Below are 22854 nucleotides of genomic sequence, written 5' to 3'. Positions count from 1 at the left end.
TTATCTTTTTATTGCCCTCCCTTCCTTCCTTCCTTCTTCTCTCGCTCCTTCTCACTCTCTCTTTCTTTCTTCCTTTTCTTTTTCTGCTTCTATTTCCTTACACTTGTGGTAAAGTCGGGGGGGCAATAAAAAGATAAATTAATTTTATAAGAAAATATGAACAATAGAGTAATGTTAAAAACATACAGAGTTTGGGCCTCCCTGGCGGCGCAGTGGGTGAGATTCTGTAACCACCCCCCACCCTCTAGGTTTTCTGAGTTCTCTTCATGAACCTCACACATGCCCTTCGCTTTATAATTTTCAAAGAAAAGTCACACCCGTTATGTTGGTCCTCGTGGGATGGGTGAGGCCAATGATGACCACTAATACATTGTGCAGATGAGGAAACGGAGGCCCAGAGAAGGGCTGTGGCTTTTTCCAAAGTCACCCTGCAAGTGAGAGGTAGAGTGGGCTTCACCCCCTTCTTCTAGATCCCTCTGGTCTGGGGGTGCCCTAGGGTACCTGGGTGCCTGGGCCGGAGCTTTGGAAGTCAGGGGGCTGAGAGCAGAAGGCACAGCTGTGGACTCTTTTGGACCTGATGAATCTCTATCTTGCTCTGAAGCTCTCTGCCTCAGTTTCCCTGACTGCAAAAGAACAAGGAGTTCTCAACTGCAGAAGCACAAGCCTGGCCTTCTCCACCATCCTCCACCCCTTCATCCTAAGGTGGAAGGAGGGACCCTTCCAGGCTCCTGGCTCCCGGAATATGGTCTGGGCCTGAGCCATGTCCTGTTCTCCGTCCTTGCTTCAGGCCTGGCCCCCCTTCTTGGTGCCCACACACTCCCCACAGGGCCCTGGCTTCTTTGTGGACACGCTTAACCAGTGCACTGACTGGACGGAAGAGTGGGGCTGGGAAGCAGGCACAGCTCTGGCCCAGGCTCTGGGAGCCTTGGGCTCTGGTGGTCCCCCGTCCCGGCTCACTGTGTGATCCAGAGCCGCCAACCAATCTCCCTCTCTGAGCCTCAGTTTCCTCCTCTGTAGCACAAGAGGGTGAGAGATGCACCTCCACAGTCCTGCAGAGCAAGTATTAGCTGAGCACAGAGCTGCTTTAACAGAGATTCAAGCTAAGTTCCGACAGCGTCATGACTGCCTCGTGGACACAGAGAGGAGTCTCGACAGATTACCACCCAGGGCCTGGAAAAGAGCTCCTAGTCTGCACCTGGAGGCTCGCTCGCCACTGAACAGCGGGTGACAGTACTTCACTTCTCTGGACCTCGGGTTTCCTCTATGTGAAATGGGAGGTCACTGAGAGGGCCCCAGATGGCCAGTTTTTATAAAAACCACCACAAGAACAACAGTTTCTCTGGCTCTGCTTCTGGCCTAGGGGATGGAAAGTCAGAGGTAGCCAAGAACAGCAGTGGGCTTACGTGGGCCCAAATACCCAATGTGATCGCTGCCCCCCCAAACCTTGCTAAAGGCTGGGTGCTCTTGGTGAATGAGATCCAGAGAGGGCAAGTTTCAAGGAGGGAGGGCAGGGCCATTTGGGAGCCTAGAGCAACTGGCCCGAGGCCAGTGTGGCCCCTGGGAGGGCCGGAGCTGCCTGCTGGCTCCACAGACTGAGAAATGTGGCCATAGAATAATAAGGGCGACAATAATAACAAGCACCACTTATGAAGCATTCACCTTGTGCCAGCAATGTTAAGGGCTTTATTTGAATTAACTCATTTAAACTTCAGGCAACCCGATAAGGGAGGTTCTGTTATGATCCCCTGGTTTGCAAATGAGGAAACTGAGGCACAGGGAGGTCAAGGAACATGCCCAAGTTCAGGCAGCCAGCAACGGCAAAGCTGGGATGTGAACCCAGGCAACCTGGTGGCAGCATTAACTCTTTAACCACTGTGCTGTACTGGATCCCTAGAGAATGGTCTAGGATACATGAGACCCTTGATCCCTGTCCTGGCTGGCAAGCCTTCCTGCTGCTCCTCTCCCTGTACCTATGAAGCACTTCCCAGCCCCTGACTGGGACACAACAGATCAGGGAACACATTAAAAATACAAGGTCAGGGAATTCCCTGGAGGTCCAGTGGTGAGGACTCCACGCTCTCACTGCCGTGGCCTGGGTTCAATCCCTGGTACGGGAACTAAGATCCCACAAGCCATGCAGCGTGGCCAGGAAAAAAATAAAAAAAGGAATACAAGGTCAGCATCCCGTTGTTAAGCCCCACATCAGGCCCCATGATGCAGCGGTGCCGTCTGTCTCCCCTCTACCCCTCTACGGGTGGCTGAATTAGGCAGTTGCCACGACACACCGTGCAAACAGCATCCATCATTTGACCCTGCTTATGGGATATCGAATAAATGCATACAACTATCTATATAGAGACAGGACAGGAAGGATGCTCCCCAGGGAGTTAACTGTGGCTACCTCTGGGTGGTAGAGTTTGTAGTTTTCTCCTTAGACTTTTCTGTACTTAAAAAAAATTTTGGGGGGGCTTCCCTGGTGGCGCAGTGGTTGAGAGTCCGCCTGCCGATGCAGGGGACGCAGGTTCGTGACCCGATCAGGGAGGATCCCACATGCCGCGGAGCGGCTGGGCCCGTGAGCCATGGCCGCTGAGCCTGCGCGTCCGGAGCCTGTGCTCCACAACGGGAAAGGCCACAACAGTGAGAGCCCCGCGTACCGCAAAAAAAACTAACAATAATTTCTTTTTACAATCACTTGTACCATTTCTTCAAAATGTTTTCTAAAAAAATTTTTATAGGGACTTCCCTGGTGGCACAGTGGTTAGAACTCTGCGCTCCTGATGCAGGGGGCCTGGGTTCGATCACTGGTCAGGGAACTAGATCCCTCCCACATGCCTGCTGCAACTAAGAATTCACATGCCACAACTAAGGAGCCCGCCTGCCACAACTAAGACCCAGTGCAACCAAATGAAAATAAATATATATTAAAAAAAGAAAGAAAGAAATCTGCAAGCATCTCAACAGAAAGAAAGTTTAAAAAAAATTTTTTTATAAAGCATCTTAGGGCCAAAGCCAGGTTGGAACCCAGGTCTGTGGGGCTCCAAACCCTTAATTCTTTGCCCTTTTCAGTCACACATCACTGACATGCTGCTGGGAGGTGGCCTGGGTGGGCCACTCCTTCAGGCTGAGGCTGGTGTCCTCCCAGGGCAGAGTCAGCTTCCGACATCACCAAAGCAAGGGTCAGCCACCCCCGGCTACCTTCCTTTGGGGGAGGGTGGCAGCTTGTACATTCAGCCTAAGCAGAATGATGTGAGACATGCTGAGATTAGTTAGGCCATCAGCCCACCTCGGATACCTTAAATCCCACCATTAACACTTAATAGCAATAAGTAACAATTATAAATAATAATTGGTGAAGGGATTACCGGTGGCTTTTTTTTCTTATCACTATATACTAATATTTTGACAATGATCATATATTGTTTTATAGTAAGAAAAATAGTTTTTCAAAATTATAAAATTCACAGAAGTCCAAGCTTTCATTCTTACCCTGGGACATAAAGAGTTTCTTTCTTTACACCTCCCGTGTACAGGCTCCATGCTAAACACTATACACATTATCTATAGTCTTCATGATATCCTTGCAAGAAAGAGACTATTGTCTCCCTTTTGGAGTTCAGGAGCTGAAACTCTGGGAGGCGACAAAGTTAAGTGACTTGCCCAAGGTCACACAGCTGGGAGGTCACCAGCCTAGATTCAAACTCAGGCCTGTCTGCCTCCCAAAACAGGGCTCTGTCCCTCTTCTCCTCCGTATCACGTCACCCCTCACTGCTCTTTGAGAAGGTCTTGCCCCTCCTCCCCGACTTCCCTTCCAATCTGTGGATCCATCTCCCCCGCCCCCCGACCAGCCACCATGGGAGGAACTGGTTAGCATCCTTTCACTAGGATCCTGTGAAATATTTGGGTCCAGCTGGCCACATTCATCCTGTAATTAGAAACACACTTCCATGGCTCGGTGGTGGCCGCACCACACCTAGGACTAGCATCACGCTCCCCTGTGCCTGCCAGGAATACCCACCATGTAATTTCTGCCCTATTGACAAAAGGCGTTCTTTGTCCTTCCCAAATCATACAAAAACCCCTTCTAGGGGGCAACGGTCCAGAGTTCAAGGTCAGCCTCCTGCAAATGGGACGGATGGGACCGTGGGAAAGAGGCAGAGGCTGGTGACCCAGGACTGGGCTCAGAAGCTGGAACAGAGTACATGGGAGCAGAGCTGACACCCAGACCCTTCCTCACCTGGAAGCCAGAGAGGCCAAGGGAGGCCAAGGTCACATACCTTTCAGGGCCATGTGGATCCCCAGCTCTCCTGACCCCAGGACAGGCCCTCTGTCCCAGCCCACCTGATATGACATGGAGTCTTAGAGCCAACTCCGCCACTCCCCTGCCCTGGATTCAAGGACAAACCTTCACCAGCTGGGCCTCAGTTTGCTCATCTGTAAAATGAGCACGAGGTGCCCACCTCCCCAAAGGCCATGGGGACTGAATGAGGGTGTGGACCTTACAGGTACAGCCCAGACCCGGTACCCAACAGGTCCATTTCCAGAGAGGGGGAACTTGTACTTCATACACTGAAGAACTATGTGATTATTTTATAAGGAGAATGCATTTTTCTGGATGACTTGTATAATTTTAAGAAAACACCAAAACTTAATTCTTTAACACCCCAGAGCGAGTCTGCAGCAGACCGACTCCTGGGCACCAGGCCTGGCTCTGCACACTCACCAGATGGCCCCACCACAGACCAACCCCTGGGAAAACATCCCTGCTGGCTCCCCACACTGGGCCAGTGCCGTCCCTGGCAAAGGGCTGGGGGCCACTTTCCCAGCAATGAGCCCAGCTCAACCGGGTGGGACACAGTGGCAACAACTGATAAGCTGTCCGTCTGCGGCGGGCCTGGGGGAGGCCCGGGCGGCAGACAGCGTGGCTGTGGCCGCTTCCCCTTCCTGGGCCGGCTTGGTGCCCCTGGGACTGGGACAGCCCTTGTCAGGGGGTCCTGCAGCCACGGTGGCTGGGATGAGCTGGGCCTGGGGGTAGGGGTGAGCACAGGCACGCATGTGTTGGTTTAGATTACTTTATCTTTTGGTGTAGGTATTACATTCTCGCAGTTCAAAAAGCTCCAGAGGGCTTCTAACCCTTATCTCCAGCGCCCCCTCCCCCAGTGCTCTCCCTAGAGGCGACCACGTATACAAGCAAACATATGTGCGTATACCTCTGCCACACCGCCCCTCGCCCCTCGCAGCCTCCCCCAGCTCCCACGCAGTGTTGTCCTGAGGGCCTGTGCCCATGTCTCTGGGCACATCTCGGTCCACACGAGCCACAATCTCACTGGCCTCCAGCTCTGCCCGCACGCATTCCTCTCCCTGGCACACTCTCCTCCACTGCCCACTCCAGCCCACTCCCGCACCCCTCCTTTCCTTCTTCGCTCAGCTCATTCTTTCTCACCCTCCAGGTCATGCTTAAATGCCCTCCCTTTGGAAGCTCTCCCTGATCCCAGGCTTCACTCCTCCCTGTCTCAGTGCTTCCGTGACACCTGAACTTCTCTGCCAGGCCAACCTGGATGGCCTGTTAATTATTTGTGCCCCACTAAACAGTAGGGTGCCCAACCAGTCCAGCTTACCACTGACTTTCCCAGTTTGGGCACTAATAATCCCACATGCCAGGAAAGGCCTCAAGCAAACAGGACAGCTGGTCACCCTAGTAGACGCTGAGCTCCATGAGGGCCAGGGAGAGCTCAGCCTTGTCCACCCCAGTCTCCCCAACACCCAGAGGCTCCACAGTGTTTGTGGCATTATAAGAATGATAGCCCAGGGACTTCCCTGGTGGCACAGTGGTTAATAATCTGACGGCCAGTGCAGGGGACACGGGTTTGAGCCCTGGTCCAGGAAGATCCCGCATGCCGCGGAGCAACTAAGTCTGTGCGCCACAACTACTGAGCCTGAGCTCTAGAGCCCATGTGCCACAACTACTGAAGCCCATGCACCTAGAGCCCATGCTCCGCAACAGGAGAAGCCACCGCAACGAGAAGCCCGCGCACCGCAACGAAGAGTAGCCCCTGCTCACCGCAACTAGAGAAAGCCCGTGCAGCAACGCAGACCCAACGCAGCCAAAAATAAATAAATAAATACATTTATTTAAAAAAAATAAAAATAATAGCCCACTTATGTAGCAATTACTCTGTGCCGGGCACCGTTCTGAGCACCCTACACATATAAACTCATTTAATCTCATAACAACCCAGTGAAGCCAACAAAGGTTCCAGAAGGTTAAGACACTTGCCCAAGGTCACATGGCGAGCGAGGGGTGGAGCCAGGGATTCAAGGGTCTTTACCTCGGCTGCTCTGGGTATATGCCTATTCTTGGGTCTCCCAGTCTGACCTGCACAGGCTCTTGCAGAGGCAGAGCTGCAGTGGGCAGCATTGCCAGAGATACAGGCTAGCAGGGCCTAAGGGGAGGACTCATTTTAGGCCTGCGCTGCTGGAGTGGGGGTCCTCCTGGGAACAGTACCCCTCATGCCCCAGAGCTTTGCTGCAAAGTTGAGAATTCTCTCTGTTGTCAGAAAAGGGAGAGGCTTGGAAAGGGAAATTAGGGGAGCAATAATCATTGTCCCCGTTTTACAGGAGGGTTTATAGAGGGTTAGCGAAGGCCTAAGAGCTCTGCACAGCTGCCCCTTCAACAAAGAACCCCCTCTTTCTTTAAAGAAGGAAAAAAAAAGAAAAAAAGCCTTTCCTACACACACAGCCTCTTCTCTAACGTGGAGTCCTGGGGCCTCAGCCCTGGCTCAGTGCCCTCCTCACTCTAGCTGTGTATCCTTGGTCAGGTTCCTAAGCCTCTCTGAGCCTCTTTCCTTATCTGTAAAGTAAGACTAATAATAGTACCTACGTCATAGAATGGTTTGTGAATTAAATGAATTAATATATACAGAGCACTTAGAATAGTCGTGGGTACAGAGTATATATACAGAGTAAATGCTGGGTAGGTGTTGATTGATGGTATTATTTCATGTTCATGTTCTTCTATCTTCCTAAAATGCCCTTGCCCACAACTTGGTGAAACACTCTTCAGGGCTTTCCTGCCCCTGCGACTCACACCCGCCCCTATGTGTCTGAGATTAGGGGATACTCTGCACCTTAGAAGCTGTAGCCTCAACTATCATTCATTGTAAAAGGACAACCAGAACACAATCAACCCTTAACCTAATCAGTTACAATAAAATGGCTGTTGGGAACACAATGACGACGATTGTGGAGACCTGGCTGAGTGGCTTCTGTCAGGAGGTGGAGGGAGGGTGCACCTGAGCAGAGTCCAGAGCAGTGTGTGGTGATGAGAAGAATGAGGTCAAGGGTCTGACTCTGGGTTTGTGAACTTTGTGAACTTCCTGGGTGACCCTGGGCTCAGAGCCACCTGTTCCTCATTTGGAAAATAGGGAAACAAGCACTGTCCTCAGAGTGCTGTTAGGAAGACATATTTAGGTGATCCACATGAAGGGCAATGAAACTATAGCTGTGAAACCGCAGGCAGAGTACTAGCCAGCTAAGCATCAGTTTCCTCATCTGCAGATCTACAGATGAAGAAATGGACCCAATAAACCTACCTCACACTGTGCTTTAGAGCAAAGTATCTAGCATGAAGCCCAGACAATGGTAGGTGTTACAGACACGGTACTTCCCTTCCTCTCTTCCCTGAGGAGAGCGACAAAGGCCAGAAGCATTGGGCCTTATGTACTCCTGAGTTGCCTTAAGCAAGTCACCCAATGCAGCTGGGCTAAGAAAAGGAAGGAAGGAGAGGGAAAGAAATAAGGAAGTGAGGAAGAGGAACGAGAGAAGGAAGGAAGGAAGAGGGGAAGGGAGACAGGAAGAACAGGAGAAAATAAAAGAAGAAAAAGAAAGTAACATTCCCCCCACCAGCCAATCAATGTGGGCTGGCGCAGGCTAAGCAGACCAAGAGAGATAGTGGCGGATGGCTGGGTGGGCAAACAATCAGTGGTCATCTACTCTGTCTGTGCTTACAGGAGCTTCCTCAGATGAGAATCCAATCCCATGTCCTCCCCTGGATCTTCCCAGCCTGCAACCCAGGGATAATAGTTCAAAATTTACTTGATGGAAATCTGCCACATTAAAATACAGGGGCAAAGAAGGACAAAGCTGGAGGCCTCATACTTCCTGATTTCAAAACATATTACCAAGCTACAGTAACAAAAACAATATGGTAATGGGGCATACAGACAGGTGTATAGACCAATGGAACAGAATAGAGAGCCCAGAAATAAACCCTTGTGTACATGGTCAAATGATCTTCAACAAAGATGCCAAGACTACATAATGGGGAAAGGATAGTCTCCTCAACAACTGGTGTTGGGAAAACTGGGTATCTGGCTGCAAAAGAATGAAGTTAAATCCTTATCTTACACTATATACAGAAGTCAAAATAGATCAAAAACCTAAATGTAAGACCTGAAACTATAAAACTACTAGTAGAAAACAGGGAAGAAGCCTTATAACATTGGATTTGGCAACAATTTCTTGGCTATGACACCAAAAGCACAGGCAACCTAAGCAAAAATAGACATGTGGAATGGCACCAAACTTTAAAACTTCCACACAGCAAAGAAAACAGAGTGGAAACAATCAACAGAGTGAAAAGGCAATGTACAGAATGGCACAAAATATTTGCAAATCATATATCTGATAAGGGGTTAATATCCATAACAAATCAATGGCAAATAAATAAATAAATAACCCAGTTAAAAAATGGGCAAAGGACTTGAATAGACATTTCTCCAAATAAGATATACAAATGGCCGATAAGGATATGAAAAGATGCTCAGTATCACTAACCATGAGAGAAATGCAAATCAAAACACAATGAATATCATCTCAGACCCGTTAGGATGGTCACTATCAAAAAACAAACAAGCAGAACATAACAAGTGCTGGCAAAGATGTGGAGAAATTGGAACTCTGGCACACTGTTGGGGGGAATGTAAAATGGTGCAGCTGCTGTGAAAAACAGTATGGCAATTTCTGAAAAAATTAAAAATAGAATTACCATATGATTAAGCAATTCCACTTCTTAGTATATGTCTTAGTCCACTCAGGCTTCTATAACAAAATATCATAAACTGGGTGGCTCATAAACCATAGAAAATTATTTCTCACACTTCTAGAGGCTGGAGGGTCCAAGATCAAGCTGTCAGCATGGTCAGGTTCTGGTGAGAGCCCTCTTCTGGGTTGCAGATTGCTGATTTCTCATTGTGTCCTCACGTGGCAGAGAGCAGGGAGCTAGTTAGCTCCCTGGCCTCTTTCTATAAGGGCACTAATCCTATTCATGAGGGCTCCACCCTCATGGCCTAATTACCACCCAAAGGCCCCATCTCCAAATACCATCACATTAGGATTAGAGTTTCAACATATGAATTTGGAAGGACACAAACATTCAGCCCATAAGAGTATGTATCCAAAAGAATTGAAAACAGGATTTTGAAGAGATATTTGCATGTCCATGTTGATAGTAGCATTATTCACAATAGTGATGATGTGGAAGCAGCCTAAGTTTCCTTTGAAGGACAAAACAAAATGTAGTTATATATATTGGGTTGACCAAAAAGTTCATTCGGTTTTTTCTGTAAGATGGCTCTAGTAGCGCTTAGCTGTCTTTAACTTCATTCGAGACAATTTTGTTGGATTGTATCGTGGCAGCTGTCATATCAGGGTGCATTTAAGAAAAAACTTATCAAAATTGGTGAATTTTTGTGTAGCCATTTTAATATTGAAGATGGAAGAAAAAAGCAACATTTTCGGCATATTATGCTTTATTATTTCAAGAAAGGTAAAAACACAACTGAAATGCAAAAAAAGATTTTTGCAGTGTGTGGAGAAGGTGCTGTGACTGATCAAATGTATCAAAAGTGGTTTGCGAAGTCTCGTGCTAGAGATTTATCACTGAACGTTGCTCCATGGTCAGGTAGACCAGTTGAAGTTGACAGTGATCAAATCGAGACATTAATTGAGAACAATTAACGTTATACCATGTGGGAGATAGCCAACATACTCAAAATATCCAAATCAAATCAAGTCTTGAAAATCATTCGCACCAGCTTGGTTACATTAAAGGTTTTCATGTTTGGGTTCCACGTAAGTTAAGCGAAAAAAAACCTTCTTGACCGTATTTCCGCACGCTATTCTCTACTTAAACGTAATGAAAACGTTTCGTTTTTAAAACAAATTGTGACGGGCGATGAAAAGTGGATACTGTACAACAATGTGGAACGGAAGAGGTCGTGGGGCAAGCAAAATGAACCACCACCAACCACACCAAAGTCTGGTCTTCATCCAAAGAAGGTGATGTTGTGTATATGGTGGGATTGGAAGGGAGTCCTCTATTATGAGCTCCTTCTGGAAAACCAAAAGATTAATTCCGACAAGTACTGCTCCCAATTAGACCAACTGAAAGCAGCACTCAAAGAAAAGCGTCAGGAATGAGTCAACAGAAGACGCATAATCTTCCATCAGGATACCACAAGACCGCATGTTTCTTTGATGACCAGGCAAAAATTGTTACAGCTTAGCTGGGAAGTTCTGACTCATCCATCATATTCACTAGACAGTGCACCTTTGGATTTCCATTTATTTCGGTTTTTACAAAATTCTCTTAATGGAAAGAATTTCAATTCCCTGGAAGACTGTAAAAGACACCTGTAATAATTCTTTGCTCAAAAAGATAAAAAGTTTTGGGAAGATAGAATTATGAAGTTGCCTGAAAAATGGCAGAAGGTAGTGGAACAAAACGATGAATATGCTGTTCAATAAAGTTCTTGGTGAAAATGAGTCTTTTATCTTTACTTTAAAACCGAAGGAACTTTTTGGCCAACCCAATACACAACTAAGAAAATCTTGTCATACGTTACAACATAGACGAACCCTGAGGACACTATGCTAAGTGAAATAGGTCAGTCACAAAAAGACAAATATTGCATGATTCCACTTATATGCGGTTTTAAAGTAGTCAAATTCATAGAAACAGAAAGTAGAATGTGGTTCCCAGGGGCCGAGGGCCGGGGGAGATGGGGAGATGTTCAATTAGTATAGAGCCTCAGTTAGGCAAGATGAAAAAGTTCTGGAGATCTGGAGTAACATAGTTAACAATACTGCACTGTACACTTAAAAATGGTTAAGATGGTAATTTTATATTATAAGTTTCTTACCACAATAAAAAAATAAAAGGTACAAATCTAAAAGAAAAAATTCTGGCGGGGGTGGGGGGGGGGTCCCACCATCCTAACCCAATTTCTGGTGCTTGTTCACATTTCCTCCCTGCAGTCACAGTACACAAATACCACTGTCCACTTGAGGGGAAAAAATACTCCATTGTTTTATCCTTGCAAAAGCAATAATGCTCATTGTAAAAAATGCAAACAAGAGACGTGCAAAAATAAAACCCCCTTCAGCACAGCCCACTGCTCAGAAGTGACCTTCAACAGTCAGCCAGACCCTCTCTCAGCCCTTCCTCTACATATTTACAAACACAGGCTGTTCCTTCTCACAGAAACTGAACCGGTTTGCTTTGCAAACTCTCTTCGTTTGTTGTATGTGATCAAATCTATTTAATTGCCATTTTTCCAGACTACAACAACATAGGCTGCTGCAGCAGGCCAAAGGTCACAGAGAGATGGGGACCTGAGGACAACGCCCCTCTCTCCTCCCACTACCAGGAAATGCAGAACAGGCTGGCAGGAGCCTCTCCACAGGCTCACGTGCAGGGAAGGAAGGGTTCACATCCCTCATGTCCAGAATTCCTACAAACGTAAAGGAAAATGTCAGTCTAGACAAATGGGCAAACAGAATGGTGGTTGCCAGAGGCGGAGGGTGGGCAGAATGGGTGAGGGTGGTCAAAAGGTACAAACTTACAGTTCTAAGTTCTGGGAATGTACAGCATGGTGACCATAGTTAACAATTTGTGTTGTATACTTGAAAGTGCTTAGAGAGGAGATCTTAAAAGTTCTCATCACAAGAAAAAAATTTGTCATTCTGTGAGGTGATGGATGTTAACTAAATTTATTGTGGTGATCATATATATATATGTGTGTGTATATATATATAAAGTATATATATATATAATCACTATGTTGTGCCCCTTAAACGTGTATAATGTTATATATCAATTATATCTCAATAAAACTGGAAAAAAGAAAACTAGTGAAAACCACTTGCCCCTTTCTTTCAATATATACACCCACTTTTCTATAGGTTTATGCAAACAGAACCAACATATTTACCCTGGTGAAGGCTTGAAAGCTTCTCTCTGTCTCGCTCTCTCTCTCACACACACAGACACACACACTTTTTTTTAAACACAAAATGGGATCATACTTTACACACTGCTGCACAATTGCCTTTTTTGGCCTGACAGAATATCACAGACAACCCTGCAAGTCACTGCATACAGATTCAAGAAGCTCCTTCTTAGCAGTCTACAGTATCCATTAGCATGGCTGTAACCAAATTCATCCACCCATGCCCTAGACGTGGACACTGGAATCGTCACTATGAAGCATGAAGAACACTACAGCAAAAAAAACAAAATGTATTTTTTATGGATAGTTCTGAAAATGGGATTGGTGGGGCAAAGGGCATGCCTATTTCTATTTTAATTGTTAATGCTTGGTGGAAAACGGTATTTTGTTTATGCTTTTATCTGCATTTCCCCAACAAATGGGGTGGTGGTCTGCCTTTCTCATGATTGCATTTCCTCTTCTGTGAAGTGGTTTTGTCCATTTTTCTATTGTTTGACTTTTCCAATTAGTTTGTAGGAATTCCATATGAGAGGTCTTGAGGGGTATGCAGGACATGAAGCTTTTATCTGTATGTAACAAATATTTCTCCTCTCTACAATTGTCTCTAGACTTGTTTATGGGGTCTCCTACCATGTAGACATTTAAATATCTGATATGGTCTAATCTGTCTTTTCTTTTATGGTCTGTCTTTTCCTTACGGTTCCTGGCTTGCTTGAGAAGATCCTCATTACTGCGCCCCCCCCCCAAGATTATATAAGACTTTCCTTAAACTTATATTTTTACTTCTAATTTTTCATATTTAGGTCACTTATCCAGATGGAGGCAACTGTCTTTTTTCACTTATCATGTTCATCCTTCCTCATTAGTTTATATTGATTATCTCACTCTTTTTAAATGCCGCATTCTATTCCACAAAAGATACCCTAACTTATTTAACTTGGAGTACTTTGGGGTATTGAAGTTACTTCTACTTTTAAATGCTATTTAATAATAATAATAGCTACCAGTTATTGAGTGCTTATTACCTGCCAGGCACGGACCTGAACACATTCCACATAGTACCTCATTTAATCCTCACCACAGTTACAGGGTAAATTCTATTATCATTTTTTAATAAGTGAGGAGATACATCTTGTCAAGATTGCACAGCTAGGAAATAAGTGGTGCTAGGATTCTGACCCAATCCAAGTTTGAAGGACTCAAAAGTCCCAAGCTCTTAACCACCATATGCACTTTCTCTAGTATTTACAAATGTCACTTGAAATACTCCATATTTTCATTTCTGTAAGGATGAAGAAAGGGGGGAAATAAACATTTCTTATGTTCTTCCTCTACCCTCAAACCCTTTACTAGATGCTTTCACAAGCTGTCTCCTGGAATTCTTACAAAAGTCCTCTGAGTGGTGGGGTTATCCATTTCCCAGAAACGAAAAGGGAAATTCGGCAAGGTTAAGACACTTATTCAAGGTTTGTAGGCGGGCTCATGGCGGGACCATGGTGAGTTCGAACCCAGTACCATGCAACTCCTGTATTCCAGCTTCTCACTCAGAAAGCTGTGCTCACTAGCTTTACAAATAACACATTGATGAACCCATACTTTTCTGTTTTTGTCTTTTTCTTTCGCTGCTGTTGAACTATTTCCTTGGGATACATTCCCAGAGTGAGATTACTGAGTCAAAGGGTATAAATACTTTTATGGCTTTCCATCTATACTGCCAAATTGTTATTACAAAGGGCTGCACCCATGTTTTCTGCCACCAGCACTGTAGGGAGCTTCATGGCTTACAGATTCCCATACTCAGGTGGGGAAACTTCGCTTCCAAGGGGTGTCACACCTAACACAGTAAGCCCTGAGGAGAAGAATTTTAGAGCGATCTGATGGATAAGTACTCTGTCCCACCCCGCCCCCGCCCAGCCCTGATGTATAGTGGGTTTTGTTTTTTGTTTTGTTTTGCATAACTTTGCCTCTCTTATGAAATCCTTTAAAACGTGACTAAAATGGGATTAAGCATAGTTAGGCTTGTCTTTTAAGAAGAGGACAAATCTGACACCCTTTTCTGACGCAGTCCCCCTTGGGGAAAGCGCTCCCTGCAGCTTGGCCCCTGAGGGGGCAACTCTGAGAGGGGCATCAGGGGAGGGGGCTACCCTGGGAGGAGGCATCTTGGGGAGTGAGCGTGTCGGGGAGGGGGCCGCCCGGGGAGGGGCGGGGGTGAGACGCGGGCCACAGCTAGCCGGCCGGGCGGCCGATGATAAGGCGGGAGCGGCCCGTCGCCACGGCGGCCACGGCCGGGCGGGAAGGCGGGAAGGGGCCCGGCCGGGCGAGAGCAGATAACGCCCGGCTCTCGGGCCGCCGAGACTCGGAGACGCCGCGGCCGCGGGAGATAGAGGCGCCCGGGCTCGGGCGCGGCTCCCGGCTCCCGGCCCCCCGGCGCCCACAGCGGGCAGGTCCGGGGACGGCGGGCGCGCCCACGGCCCGGAGGGTTTAGGGCCGCGCAAGGTCCGGGACCGCCCCGCGACCTCAGCGCGCCCGCAGCGCCGGGCCCCCAGCGGGCCCCCATCAGCGCTGGGACCCTGGCCTCGGCCCAGATCGGCCCCGTGACCCCAGACAAAAGTCTCCCCTTGGACTTCGGTTCCCTCCTCTGTAAAACGAGGGCATTGGGGAATCGTTAATAACCTCTCAACACAGGGCGTGTGACAGGCTCTTTACAGTGTACAAGGGCCACTCTCTGTTACCGAGCTTGGCTCTCCAACAGCTCCAGAGGAGAGTTCTGGTGACACTGCCTGCTTCTCACAGATGGGGGTTAAGGAACTGGCCCTGGCCACCTGGCCCCTGAGCATCCTAACAGGGTCCAGGACCCAGAGCTCCACACTTCCTTACCCCACAAAGAGGGGCCTTCCCCCCTGCTCCGAGGCTGACAAGGAAATCTCCAACAGTGGCATTTGCATTCTGCCTTTTCAAATTCCTCAGATTCCCCACATAAAATCCAGTTGGCTGCCAGACAGCCAGGGAGGAGGAGGGCTGGGAGAGGCCTCACAGGGGCAGCCAGGAGCCATAAACTGGCCCCAGCTCTCCAGCAGAGAAACAACTTTGGGAGTGGGTGGAAATTCACACACACACAGGGAACCTCCCTTTAATCACCCCACTGCCAAAATTAAACATCTCCTGACAGCAGCAAGCCGGCGCTGACTTCTCCCCCTGGCATTCAAAGCCCTGCCCATCCTGGCACGGACCCTCCTGTACCTGCCAGCCCTCCACGGCACACTTTCCACTGTATGCAGTTTGCCTGCTTCAATGTCTCACTCACCCTCTTGGCTCCTTGGCAATCCTAAAGCCTTCCTCTTCCTCTCCCACTCACCCCCAGCAAGGATTTAACTCTTCATGGTGCCTTCCTACAGGATTTTCAAGGGTTTGGTTTTTATTTTTTGTTTCGTTTTGTGCTTTGCATTAAATGACCTTCAGAACCGTGCCCCGAGTAAGATTTGACTCCTCTGTAAGACAGCCGCCGCTGATTGCATGCCCACTGTGTGCCAGGCCGTTTCATACAGTATCAAATGCTGTCAACAACCCCAGGAGATAAGAGATATCGCTCCCATTTTACAGATGAGGAAAACTGAGCTTGCAGTGGTCCAAGAGGTCACAGAGCCAGGAACTGGTTTGGCCTAACTCCAGATTCAGGCAGAACGTGAGTAAAAAGCAACTGACTAGGAGACCTTGGTTCTTCTAGGCGTTTTGTCACTAACTCAGCGCTTGGGCAAGCCCCTCTCTTTTTCTGGGCCTCAGTCTACTGGATTACAATGGAGATGACAGCTCCTGCTTCTCAGGGCAGTTGAGGGACTCTGCAGAGAGATGGACATGAGGCTGGACCTGCAGGCCAGCCCCCCCTCCAGGGGAAACTGCAGGTTACGGGTATCCCCCCTTTCTCCCCCAGGAGAAAGCACCGCCTCATGGAAACTGAATTATCTGTGCCCCACCCCCACCCAGGTGGGCCTCTCCTGAAAGTCAGTGTTCCATTTCCCTCTGGTGCCTGGGCAATACTGTCAGTCTCCGGGCCGAAGCCTCTCTGCGCATGCCCCTGACCTTCTGCCCCGTTCCTCCTCATCCCACTCCCAGGCTCTCATGACCCATCTCTCCTCTCTCATTCAAACTTGCTGAAGAAAAAGCCACTCCATCAGTCTCTTACAGTTGAATATGAATGAGGTCAAGTTAGTAGCATGTTCTTCCCAAAATATGCATGTTATCAGCCTGGGATTCTGGACGGTTACTAATTTGGGGTAATACGTCTCTCCCTCTCCGCAGGCAGGAAGGCTGGTCCTGCCCAGTGCATCTGGAGTTCCATATTTTTATATTTTTATTGGTTTTTTCCCCCCTGCCCTCCACATCCTGAGCTGGGGGAGAGAGTTTATAGGAGCCCACTAATTAACAGAGAACAGAAGCCTTGTTTCTTAAATAAAAGCATAGATACACTGTAGGAATAGAAATGGAGAATGCTCCCTGAAGAGTGTTTAAACTTTTAAAAATATCCCCCCCAGGGTCTGGGCAGGTGAACCCTGAGGGCTTTCCCCTGGGGGCAGGGGCACTGGCTGTCCCTCAGGAGAAGGGAGTTTCCTTGGACTCTGAGCTAGACTCTTGCAGCGTGGCCTCCAGCTCATGGTGGCCCCCTCTGTGCCCATTCCTCCCCCAGCTGTACCAGCCCTTCCCAACGTGGGTCTCTGGGCAGAGGGGAGAGAAGAGTTAATGATGGCTGTCCCCAGGGTTAGTGGATCTGGGTTCCAGTGTGGTCAGGTGGGGCTATGAGACCTTAGGCAAGTCACTGGCCCTCTCTGGACTTTCCTCTGTCTGAGGAATGGAAGGTACCGGTGAAATGAGCCGTGAGGTCTCCTCCCACTCTGAAGTCCTGCACTCACTGCACTTTATAAACAAGGCCGTTCTGGGAGCTGTAGGCAGACCCAGAGCTCACGTGTAGGTGGCTGGACTTTGGCCTGCAGGCTTAACCCTCAAATCACTTCAGATGTGGGCAGCTCTTCATCCTCATGACGGCACAAAACAGCCTCTACTGTTACACCAATTTCACAGATGTGGAAACGGAGGCTCCGTGTTTGACCTGCCATACAGACCCCGTGAAGAAAGCTAGGCAGAAGGGACTTGCACCTTTCTGCAAATGTGGAAACTGAGGTCTAGAGAAATCCAGCAACTGTCACAGTCCCAGGGCCTTGCTCAACCAGGGTAAGAACCCCTGGAAGCACAAAGTGCAGGCTGAGCGACCGTGGTGAGTTGCTGCCCTTCCTGGACTGTTTCCCTGCGACCCGAAACTAAAGGGATGGTGGTGTGGATGCTCTCACTCAGGAGCAGCCACGCTAAAACGGCCCCTTGATGGAGACACACCTCCTCTTCCCTGAGAGCGCAGTGGTCTGTGTGCTGCCATCTGGTGGCCAGGCCTCATCACTGCAGAAGCTTCAGAGGCGGGGAGGCTCAGGGCCTTCTGGTCCAATTTCCCAGTTTCCAGAGACAATCTGCAAGAGAGGTTTGAGCCTGGATCATAAGGCAACCTGAAGAATTCAGGGAAGCTGGTTTGTCTGCTGGAGCAGCTTCCACTCTGGCCCTGACAAGAGAAGTGCTTCTTCCAGGGACCTGGGGAGCTGGGCCGCTTGCAGAAGCATCCTGCATTCTCCCCTGCCTCACCCCCACCCCTCCCCTGCCGACATCCCCTGCCCTGAGATCCCTGTGCCCACAGCACGAGGGGAGACCAAGGCCTAGGAAGCCAGCCCTTGATTACAATCATACAGCAAATAAGGATGAGGGCAGGCTCCAGGATTATTTCAGTGCTTACTGTGTACATCAAAGCCTAACTTGCTGTGTGACTTTGGACAAATTACACACCATCTCTGAGCCTGTTTCTTCTATGCTGGTCAAATGACATAATGTATGCAAGCTGCTTTGCATATAATAATGAGCTGTGCTTATCATTACTGTTCTGGCAGATGTTTCCATTGTTACGTCTCCTGATCTTCTCCGTGGTAAGGGGTCCTCATAGCCCCGCTTCACAGAGGAGGATGCAGGACCTGAAAAACTTGCCCTGGAATACGTTTAGTAAGTGGTTGGTCAGGAATCCAAACACTGGCTATTTCAGAAAATGCACACTGAAGGCAAAAGGGGCACAGAGGTGTGATGCCAGAAGCCTACTTTTACTATTTTTATACAATTTTTAAAGGTTACGCTCCATTTACAGTTATTACAAAATACTGGCTATATTTGCCATGTTGTACAATACATCCTTGAGCCTATCTTATACCCAATAGCTTGTACCCTCCCCCACCCCTATATTGTCCCCCTCTGCCACTGGTAACCATTAGTTTGTTCTCTATATTTGTGAGTCTGCTTCTTTTTTGTTATATTCACTTATTTGTTATATTTTTTAGATTCCACATATAAGTGATATCATATAGTATTTGTCTTTCTCTGTCTGACTTATTTCATTTAGCATAATGCCCTCCAAGTCCATTCATGTTGCTGCAAATAGCAAAATTTCATTCTTTTTTATGGCTGAGTAGTACTCCACTGTGTTTATATATATATATACCACCTCTTCTTTATCCATTCATCTGTTGATGGACAACTTAGGTTTTTTCCATATCTTGGCTATTGTAAGTAATGTTGCTATGAACATTGGGGTGCATGTATCTTTTCGAATTAGTGGTTTTGTTTTTTTCGAATATATACCCAGGAGTGAAATTGCTGGGTCATATGGTAGTGCTATTTTTAGTTTTTTGAGAAACCTCCATACTGTTTTCCACAATTGGAAGCCTACTTTTAGATGGTTCCGAAAACAGGAAATATGGGAGACAGAGAATGATGAAGCAAAATGGGACAGAATGTAAACAATTGATGAATCTGGCTACAGGTTATACAGGAGTTCTCTGTTCTATGTTTTTTATTATTAATTAATTAATTAATTTATTTATTTTTGGCTGCACTGGGTCTTCGTTGCTGTGCGCGGACTTTCTCTAGCTGTGGTGAGTGGGGGCTACTCTTTGTTTTGGTGCGCAGGCTTCTCACTGCAGTGGCTTCTCTTTTTGCAGAGCACAGGCTCTAGGCGCACAGGCTTCAGTAGTTGTGGCACACGGGCTCAGTAGTTGTGGCTCACGGGCTCAGTAGTTGTGGCTTGTGGGCTCTAGAGCGCAGGCTCAGTAGTTGTGGTGCATGGACATAGTTGCTCCGTGGCATGTGGGATCTTCCCGAACCAGGGCTCGAACCCATGTCCCCTGCATTGACAGGCGGATTCTTAACCACTGCACCACCAGGGAAGTCCCCTCTGTCCTATTTTTTTGCAACTTTTCCATGAATTTGAAATTATATCCAAAAAAATGTTTTAAAGGCCAGCTATTTCAAAATTCTACCTAGTCTCATCTACTACACTCCTGGGGAACAGATGAAAATCCCGGCCTCTCAGCATTCTTTGCTCCCGACCAGTGGCCCCATGCTTGAGTCCTCAGTGGGATGTGACTGCTGGCAACAGACCTGCAGTCCCTCCATAGGAAGCCAGAAGTGCCCCTGCCCAGCAGCCAGCATCACCCCGGTCCCCCGAGCCTCCTCAGGGCCTCTCCTCAGCTTCCCTGTTTCCCAACCCCCCACCTCGCTCCCGCCCAGGTCCCAGCCAGGCTGTGGTGCGAGGCCGAGGTGGGGTTTATTTATAAGTTCCCGCTGATTATGAATCACTGGAGGAACTGCCTGCAGACTGGAGACAAAAGTCTGGGGCCGGCTGGCCGGGAGGAAACGCTCTTTACATTTGACTTTCCCCTCTGGCACAGGCCACCCCGCGCCTGGCCAGGCTCTGCCAGCCCCTTCTGTTCTCAGAGGCAGAGGTGCATTGGCCGCCAAATCTTGTCGGCCTGTCCGCCTTGCTGTGTAAACAGGACCTGGACCTGGCGGCCCGGCCCCGCACTGGAAACGAGCCTGCCTTCCGCAGCCTGGCCACTTCCTCCTCACATCTGGAGACTCCTCAGAGTTCAGATGAGGGCTGGTGGTCAGGAGCGAGGAGAAGCTGGGGTTTTGCTCTGCTGCGGTCTTCATCAGCCTTGATGGAGGATCAATGGACAAACGGAGGAGCAGAAGACTCTTAGGCAGCTGTCAAAGCCCAATATAAATGACCCCTCCTCAGAGTCTGCCCCCCATTGTAGTTTGTAGTTTTGTTACATTCAATTAACATGTACGCAGCACCTACTATGTACCAGGTTCTGTGCAAGGTGCCTGTGAGACAGGGGTGCAGGGAGATAGCTTATTCATATCATCACTAATTCTTTTGACTCAACTATAAGATTCTTACAGGCAGACAGAGTTAATGTCTGATTCATGATCCACCTGATCTTACAAAGTGCCTAGCTTGCTCTTGCACATAGTAGAAGCTCAAAGTTTCTGTTGCATTGACCTGGATTAAACTAGGGCAGGAAAACTACAAGGAGCCTGGGGTTCAGCCCACTCCCCTTTCAGGGCCTCTGTCCCCATCTGCATTGGCATTCTGTGACCTGGGAGCCATGTTCCTTCTTGGAGCAACTTGGTTTTCCTTTATGAATATCTGAACCAGGTTTTCTATCTGAGTAACTAATAATGTAGGTGATTTGATTTCAGGAGGTGCTAGAAACCCTCCTCCAAACCTCATCCCGAAACATCTTCCCCACTCCTCTGAGAGGTCACCAACTTTGAGGCATTCTCCTCGGTTAAGCATTGCCCTCTCTACCTCCAGGTGAACGAAGGGAGTTCCCTCTGGAGGGTTGACATTATATCCCCATTTTACAGATGAGAAAACTGCAGCTCAGAGAAGCGACACACTTGATCAGTGCTGGCACAAAGGAGAGACAGGTTTTGATTTTTTGTTTTCTTTTTTTTTGGCTGTGCCAAGCCACATGGTTTGTGGGAGCTTAGTTGCTGCAATGGAAGCACGGAGTCTTAATCACTGGACCACCAGGGACTTCCCAAGAGATGGGTTTTGAACTCAGACATCTGCAACTAATGCCTAGGATTCTTCACACAGAGTTGTACTAACTCCCCTTTATCTGATGCCATCTCCCAGAAGAAGAAAATGGGAGGGAAGATGGAAGTCAACTTCAGAAGCTTGCTGTGCCAGAAGTTCCAGGCCGTGCCCAGTGCAATCTGCCTATCACAACATTCATTAAAATCCCCATTTAACAGATGGAAAAATTGAGGCTTGGAGAGGTTGTGATGGGCTCAAGGTCATCAAGCTAATGGTGGCAGCCAGGACCCTTGTCAGACCCCCAGCACTATCTAGACAGCCTGGGGTTGGTGTAATTGCACAGAACAGCCAGGCTGCCAGCCCAGGCGTGGCTGTGAGAACTGCAGCCAGAGGCCTTTCTTATAATGAAAGGCACAGGAGAGGGACTAACATCTGAAGGTTTTTTTTTAATATTTGTTTATTTATTTTGGCTGCACCGGGTCTTAGTTGCAGCACGCGGGATCTTTCATTGTAGCATGAGGGATCTGTTAGTTGTGACATGCATGCAGGATCTAGCTCCCCAACCAGGGATCGAACCCAGGCCCTCTGCATTGGGAGTGGGGAGTCTTACCCACCAGACACCAGGGAAGTCCCCTGAGGGTTTTTTATTCCAGTGGCTTCTATCTCACCTGTCTCAAGACTTTTACAAGACTTCTGCACAGCTGTAAAAAGCAAGGCCTTCACCTTTTCTCTATTGAGAAACTTCCCCTCCACTGCCTGGCTCTGGAAGCCTCAGCAGAGGAGTCAGAGTTACCAGCAGAGGCTAAAATCCCACTGGCCTACTAACTCAGGGGCTCAGGTAAATCTGTCCAAGAGTCAGTTTCCTCGTCTGCTCGTGCAAAAGGGGGATAATATTAGCAATTCACAGAGCTGTCTTTGGGCTAAAATGACTTAAGACATGAAATATCTTCATAGAGCGAAATGGGAGCAGAGAGACGGTCATTATGGTGGCTTGTACTGGTCTCATTATTTCACAGAACAGTCCTTCCTCACCCCCGAGATCCTCAGGTCCCTGAGGGAGGAGAGGAAGGGGACAGAGCCACTGCGTCCTGTTCTTCATCTGTACCATCTTCTCCTCTTATTCCTCCGCATCTGTCCCTGCGCACTACACCTAGCAAACTGGGATGTACTCCGTCAATTCCGGCTGATGGCTCAGAGTGATTAGACCTGGAAGCAGAGGAAGGGGCTTGGGATTTCTCCAAGTCCTCCGTGGCCGGAGAATTCTGGGAGACGAAACCCCCTGAACGAGGTCTCCCACAGCCTCTTGCCTCAGCCAGTGAGCAGGTTGTTTCACATCCACCGTCCCAATTAAACTTCACAGCCATCCTACAAATTAGACCCCTTGAGCCCCATTTGACAGATAAGAAAACCAAGGCTCAGAGAGGCCAAGTGACTTGCCCAAAGCCACTAGACTAGTGGGTGGTTTCCAAAAGAGGATCCAAACTGAAACCAGGGGCTCAGAGATACTAGTTTCAGTATCTGAGGGCTTGGTGCCCAGGAAAGACCCATGTCTGAATCCTAGCTCAAACCCGCATGAACTGTGTGACCTGGAGCAAGGTCGCT

At 48.2% G+C, this 22854-nt stretch overlaps 1 long non-coding RNA gene across 1 annotated transcript in view; it reads right to left on the bottom strand.

Moving 5' to 3' along the window:
- The window catches only part of LOC113629161 (uncharacterized), a 50745-nt gene that overhangs the window by 5924 nt on the left and 21967 nt on the right, over positions 1 to 22854 (bottom strand). Inside the window, exon 2 of the long non-coding RNA XR_003436412.1 lies at positions 17670 to 17797. This is a non-coding gene — a long non-coding RNA (uncharacterized LOC113629161). The remainder of the gene's footprint in view (positions 1 to 17669; positions 17798 to 22854) is intronic.

Source organism: Aethalodelphis obliquidens, unplaced genomic scaffold, assembly GCF_003676395.1.
Source record: "Aethalodelphis obliquidens isolate GAN/ISIS:26980383/991018 unplaced genomic scaffold, ASM367639v1 scaffold26, whole genome shotgun sequence".
NCBI classification, from domain to species: Eukaryota; Metazoa; Chordata; class Mammalia; order Artiodactyla; family Delphinidae; genus Aethalodelphis; species Aethalodelphis obliquidens.
This window is presented reverse-complemented; position numbering and strand designations above follow the sequence as displayed.